Here is a 7,615-nt window from a genome sequence, read left to right as displayed (position 1 = left end):
AAAATAATTTCAGGAAATGCTAATTTTTTTTTTAAACAGATAGCCCAGTTTTATGGGGGGAAGGATAGATGAAGAAAGATATCTGAATTCTCAACATTTGTCTGCTGTGTTTCAATTCTGCAGGTGTTCATTGACTGCCTGTTACACGCCTGGTGGTGTCTTAAACTCTGGCGGAGTTCCAGTGGGAATTCGATTTCGTCTTAAAGGGTTTAAAAGCCTAATTAGGAAAATGGAATTACACATTAAAAAAAAAAAAAGGTTAAAACACTGCAAGAGGATACACAATAAATGGCAGTGAGTATGCCCCCCACACCCCACAAAAAATAGGAGCCCTAGCCAAGCTTTGGAGAAGGGACAAGAAAAGAGAGTAGTGTCATGGAAGGACCAAAAAAGATACATGGGATTTGGACAAGTGGGAAGGAACTCAGACGAGGGGAAAAACCTGAACAAATTCATCAATCAACGAATCTGATAATCTGTATTGGAGATTTAAAAATTATTCATTTAGAAATCAAAGGATTTTGAATTTGGTATGGATCTCAGACCCTCACAAAGTGGAAGAATCCTGTTTGCAATCTCCCCAAGCTTCTGACTGAAACCAGCTTCTGACTGAAACACCCCCTGTGATGGGAAACTCATTATTTTCAAAAAGCTGATAAATTCCCTTTTGTTATTTTGACCCTTGGTCCTTGTTCCGCCTTTCAGTGTAGCATTGACTCCTTCAAAACATGAAGCCCCTCAAAATTAAAGACAGCAATGATAGTTTCTCCCGGTCTTGCCTTTTTGTCCCTGGTTCTTCCAATTGTACTCTTGAGTAGTCCAGGTGGAGGTAAAGGGTCCACCCCAGGATGCCCTGTAGTTGGTTAAGGTCCCTTTGAAAACATGGCACCTGGAAGCCAACACTTATCCAGTTGTGGTTTGATCAGCTGAGGGTTCAATGGAGCGAACGCATCCTTAACTAGGATACTGCTGGTCTACCAACGCAACCTAGTGTATGTAGCCTTTACTGATTTGTTTTAGTAGGTACACCACACTGCTGGCAAGAGCTCAACTGGCCTTTAAAAAAAAAAAAAAGAATGTAAAACACTTTGAATTGTGTCTTGAACACAGAAGTAAATAATGATAGTGGTGGTGGCTGTCAATTCTGACTCTTCTTGACAGTATTTTCTCCAATATTTCAATTTCCAAGTGAACAAGCAATCTCTCCACAAGTAGTGGGAGGGGCCTGTGCATACAGATGTCAACCGGCAGGGTGTAGTGAGCTGAATGATGCCCTCCCCACCCCGCAAAAGATATGTCCACATCCTAATCCCCGGGACCTATGAGTATGATCTTATTTTGAAACAAGAATTTTTGTGGAAGTAGTTAAATTAGTATCTTGAAATGAGATTACTCTGGATTATCCAGTCAGGCCCTAAATCTTATAAAGACAAGTGTTTTTGTGAGAGAGAGAAAAGGAGACATAGACACAGAGGTGACGGCAATACGAAGGTGGAAGCAGAGAAGGAATTTATGTAGCCACAAGCCAAGAACACCCGGAGCCATCAGAAGCTAGACGAGGCAAGGAAGCATTCTCCCCTAGAGACTTCAGAGGGAGCATGGCCCTGCTGACATCTGGATTTTAGATTTCTGTTCTCTAGAACTGTGAGAGAATACATTCTATTGTTTTAAGCCACCAAATGTGTGATAATTTGTTACAGCAACCGCAGGAAATTAAAACACAGGGACTATGTATTTCCATAACGGAGCCCTGGTGGCACAGAGGTTAAGAGGTCAGGCTGCTGACCAAATGGCTGGCAATTCGAATCCACCAGCCGCTCCTTGGAAACCCTATGGGGCAGTTCTACTCTGCCCTAGAGGGTCGCTATGATTTGGAATTGACTTGACGGCAACAGGTTTGGTTTTTTTTGGTAATGTATTTCCACAGGTATTCTCCCAGGAATGGGGTAAACACATTCCTAATGACCCACTCCAACACTTCTCTGCATGGCTGAGGGATATGGAAAAAATGTGGTGGAAGCCAATTAGACTGCCACATACTTAGAGATGGCAGGTCTACTCTAGAATAAAAATGTAATAAATCCTTTTTAAGACATGCATAAGTTACAATACATACCTCACCAGATGACTGCTAGACCAAATCTGCAAGGGCCCCGAGGTGAAAAGGGCCACAGATAGAATAGCTGTGTGTGTTGTGGCAGACGTAATACAGGTATAACAATAAACTTAACGAGCAGTTTGAAAACAATACATGACTCATGTATTACCGTGAGCACGCCGGAGCCTAAACATGCAGCGTCCTATTCAAAAAAGGCCATGTGACTGACAAAAGCAGTCATAAGCAAGTTATGCAAACCATCCCAACAGACAGCAATGACATATTCATACTGCACCATCATGCATGTGCTATTGCCACCCATTGTACAAGAGGCTATTAAAGGAAATTCTTGGAGTTTCCATCCACCGTTGATGAGGTCGTTTGTGTCCCTCTGACAAACACATCAGACATAAGAAGTAAATAAGAGTCACTTGAAAATAATGGTGGAATTTAAGTCCGTACATTCCAAGACATGAATTAGTGATGTAGAAAAAATGCCTTCAGTTAATTGGGATAGAATATACTACCATTGTTACAAGTGTCAGAATTAAGCCACCAAGTCCAGGAACATGGTTCCCTAAAGGAGGGAGGAGTTTTTTTAGAAAAGCAGTGGAGGAAGGTCAGGGGGTGAAGAGAATAGGGATAGATCAGACCTCAAATTTGGACGACATCTTATCTACCCTCTACCTGAAGCAGGACTCTCTTCTCTCCCCTCCTTTTTAGAATATAATATAAAATAAATAATAATCGTTATTACCATTTATTGAGCAGTTGACTAGGTGCAAGAAAATGCTGAGAATTCTACATGTATTTTCTCATTTAATCTTTAAAATAACCCTCTGGGAGGAGTATTTTTTTTTTTATGGAGACCTGCTTCCGAAAATCAGCCTGTGAAAACCCTATGGATCACAACAGAATTTTGTCAGATATAGTGCAGAAGGATGAGCCTCCTGGGCTAGAAAGCACTCAAAATACACAGTGACTGCAACAATGGACAGGAGCATGCCAACCATCCTGAAGATGGTGTAGGACCAGGCAACCTTTTGTTCTGTTGTACAAGGGGTCACCGTGAGCCAGCACTAACTCAACAACAAACAACGTATGTGTCGTTATAAGAAACAGATTCTTTTGTCATTCATTCATTCAACAAACACCTAGTCTGTGCTAGGCCCTAAACATATCAAAAAATAATCACATTCAGTAATAGGAAGGTGCCTTGGTGGTACAGTGTTTAAGTGCTTGGCTGCTAACCAAAGGGTTGGCAGTTGGAACCTACCAGGGGCTCCACAGGGGAATGTGGCGATCTGCTTCTACAAAAATTTACAGCCTTGGAAACCTTATAGGGCTGTTCTACTCTGTTCTATAGGGCTGTTGTGAGTCCGAATCGACTTGACGGCAATGGGTTTCAGTGATAGGTAATTCAGGACCCTAAAAGGCAACCTACTGTATTTATGGGCAGCTCTAATTCTGAGAAAGTTCTTCCTTATGTTGGCCTGGCATGTGTCTCTGTGTAACCAATGAATAGGTCACTGTGGTGTCGTGTCCCACAGAGAAAAATGAGATGAGAGGGGATGGTGAATGTGAGAGGTTTACAGAGAACAATCGATATGTTCTGTTTCCAATTTCAGCTCAGTGCAGCTTTCTGTACTCAACATTTTTGTTTTTAATATTAACTCATACTCTTTGGGGGTAAACCCAGTTGCTGTCGAGTCACCTCCAACCTATGGTGACCCCATGCATGTCAGAGGAAAACTATGCTCTGTAGGGTTTTTAATGGCTGATTTTTTTCAGAAGTAGATTCCCAGGTCTTGCTTCTGAAGTCCCTCTGAGTGGACTTGAACCTCCAACTTTTGGTTAGTGGCCAAACACTTTAACCATTTGTACCACCCGGGAACTCCTCCTTTGGGGATAAAAAAAATTAAAAAAAATTTTTTTGGAGGGGGATAGAAGATGGTTAAATCAGAAAACCCCGAAACAATGGTGCAGTCTTTCTTTCAAACAGTTTTGAAAAGCCCTTGATACTTTAAAGGCACAGTCAGATGACAATAAATTTGCCACCCACAGAAAAGTGAGTCCATGTCATGCAGCACGTAAATATCAGTAATCGTTAGACACCACCAGGAAGTCCATGGATACTGAAGCAATGAGGAGGACACATTTCAGAACCACCCTTATACACCCTCTCTGTGACAGCATCTTAAGATGGCCTTTCAAGTAGTCAAAATCTTAGCGGATTCTGTCTTCTCCACTTTATATGAGGAATTCAGGTATTAAAAGGAGAGTCTGGCCAAGGTCGAGAAGAAGAGTAGACACTGAGAGGTAAGTCAGGAATCACTGCTCCAGGAGGACCCACTGTTTATTCACATTGCAGAATTCTATTGTCCACAGGTCTGCAAAAGACCAGGCATTTCAACTGGCAGCTGCCCTACCCAGGAACTCCAAGATAAACAAGATAGTCTTTGTTAAAAGGTTTTCCTCTAAGCCTTTGAGGGTCTCTCAGGGAATCTATTTTGCTCAAAGAATCTTTGGCCCTCAATTTACTACTGTTTCCATCATCATTACATCTAGACTATCTCACGACCTAAGACATCTAATTATAAAAAACACAACAAATGTTTTCTATAATATAGCAGTGACTAACACGCGCTCAGCTGCTAACTGAAAGGTTGGAGGTTTGAATCCACCCAGAGGCATCTCAGAAGAAAGGTCTGGCAACCTACTTACAAAAAATCAGGCACTGAAAACCCTATGGAGCACAGTTCTACTCTGACATAATCAGATCCTCACGAGTCAGAATCAACTTGATGGCAACTGGTTTTTTTGTTTGTTTGTTTTGTTTTTTTTAAACACCTACTGAGCACTTAATATATGCCAGGGGGTTTACATGTAACCATTTCAACTACTCCTCACAAGAGCACTGAGTTTGGCAACTATCCCTATTTTCCAGATAATGAAACTGAGGCAAAGAGGTATTAAGTAACTTACATGTTGGTAATTACATGGCACAACTGGGTCTTGAACCCAGGTCTGTCTGATCCTACCCACTCTGACTCCCTTTCAAGAAAATAATACTAGTGACAGCTAACATTGTGCAAGGTACTATTCCAAGCATTTTACATATCTGAATTCATTTCATCTTCACATTAAATCCATTTTACAGCTGAGGTAAAGTGTGCTTAAATAACCTGCCCCAGATCATACCGTTAGCACATGGTGGAGGGGGTTTTGAACCCAGGTAGTCTAATGCCAGAGACCAGGCTCCTGAACACTACCCTAAAGCCAGTAGCACTGTTTCACAAAGAATTAAATGAATAAATTAATATTACCTAGTGAGGCACTGGCCCTCCTCCCCTTAGTCAGCCTGACCTACTCACCCAGGCCTATTCTAGCTTGTTATAGGACTGGTGGGTTTTGTGAAGCACACCATTGTAGCATCTTTTTTTTTTTTGAAAGGGTAGACAAACTAATAGACAGGGAGGCTGAAGTTCCTTCTCAGGGCCCCCTAAGTAAGCTAGTAGTACACTTGTGGTTAACAACCCGCCAACCTCAATCATGATACCTTGCTCTTGAGTGACAGGAACTTGGGTTATCCCTTTGGAATGACATGAGGCCTGGAGAAGCTACCAGGGTCCCGGCAACATGCCTGCTCTTGTGCAGTGACTTAAGGTCACTGGAGGGCATAAGATATTCCATTAGAGGGATGTTCATCTCCAACTGATCCACAACCCTCTCTTCCACAGTACAGTGTGTGCTCCAGACTGGCTGCCTTGTTCCCCTAGCGACTTAGCCTGGGAGACCACCCAGGCTGTGGTGAAGTGTATTTCTCTAAAAGATTGAAGAAGACCAAGCACAGTCTGCCTTGGAGATAGCACAAATGAACACAGAATGGGCTCCCTGACCAGTCAGATCACAACAAATGACAACAGGACATTTCCCTGAAGCTGTGGAGAACACATTTGTGGGATGAGGAGCCCTGGTGGCACAATGGTTAAGGTTAAGAGCTCGACTCCTAACCAAAAGGTCAGCAATCGGAATCCAACAGCCGATCCTTGGACACCTTATGGGGCAGTTCTACTCTGTCCTATAGGGGTCACTATGAGTCAGAATCAACTCCGTGGCAATAGGTTTGGTTTTGGTTTGTGGGATGACAGCCCTGTACCACCAGGGCTCCGAGGTGAGGAGAGGAGGTGAAATAGCAGGGGCCAGCAACTCCTAAACACCATGCCTGAGAGGCTTTGTCGTTGTAGTTGCCTCTGCTTTTCAAGGCTGTAACCTTTCAGAAGCAGATCGCCAGACTTGTCTTCTGAGGCACCTCTGGGTGGGATCAAACCGACAACCTTTCAGCTAGTAGTTGATTAACCGTTTGTGCCAGAGGCTAGCCAAGGCAAATTTGCCTGACTCGTTTAATGACATAATTTAACCCTGCTCCTGCCTCCTGCTTGGTTTCTTTCCCAGACTATTAACACTGAAGTTCATTACTTAGAATTAATAACCACAACAAGAGCTATCACAGTTCCTAACAATCCTAGCCACGTAAGATCTTTTGTCTCATAGCATCAGATTATCTTCTCCAAGCACCACAGGAAAATTCATTTAGGAAGAGGAAGGACCTGATGTTTACCTGGCACCCACTCAGCATCAAGCATTGTCATTCAATGCTCTGCATATGTTACCTCATTTACTTCTCACAACTACACTACATCGTAGAGATTATTATTTCCTGTTTTACTGATAAAGAAGTGGAAGGTCAGCAAGAGACAGAAAGGGCCACGTAAATCAGAGACTACATCAGCCTGAGACCAGAAGAACTAGGTGGTGCCTGGCTACAACCATGACCACCCTGACAGAGTACACAACAGAGAATCCTTGAGGGAGCAGAAGAGCAGTGGGATGCAAACCTCAAATTCTCATAAAAAGACCAGACTTAATGGTCTGACTGAGACTAGAAGGATTCCAAAGGTCATGATCCCCAGGAACCATTCCCAAAGCCAACTCTTCAGACAGGGATTGGACTGGACAATGGGATGGAGAGGGTTGCTGGTGAGGAGTGAGCTTCTTGGATCAAATAGACACATGAAACTATGTGGGCAGCTCCTGTCTGGAGAGATGAGAGGACAGAGGGGTTCAGAAGCTGGCTGAATGGACATGAAAACAGACAGTAGAGGGAAGGAGTATGCTGTCTCATTAGGAAGAGAGCAAGTAGGAGTATATAGTATATGAGAGACTGACTTGATTTGTAAACTTTCACTTAAAGCACAATAAAAAAAAAAAAAAAAGTGCGGGGTGAGAAAAGTTAAGTAGCTTACCCAAGGATGTAAATGGAAGAGACTGTACTTTTTTTCCCATCGGGCTTTAATTACAACTTAGACCCAGGGATGGAGATACTACAGGTAGGGAACCACTGCGGGTCTTTTCACCCCACCGGGCAGTTGTTGCCTCTGACTCATGGCAACCCCATTCACAACAGAAGGAAACACTGCCCAACCCTGTGCCATCCCTGTGATGGGTTGGGGATCA

Source organism: Loxodonta africana, chromosome 5, assembly GCF_030014295.1.
Source record: "Loxodonta africana isolate mLoxAfr1 chromosome 5, mLoxAfr1.hap2, whole genome shotgun sequence".
In the NCBI taxonomy this organism is placed as follows: domain Eukaryota; kingdom Metazoa; phylum Chordata; class Mammalia; order Proboscidea; family Elephantidae; genus Loxodonta; species Loxodonta africana.
Note: the sequence above shows the minus strand (reverse complement) of the source record.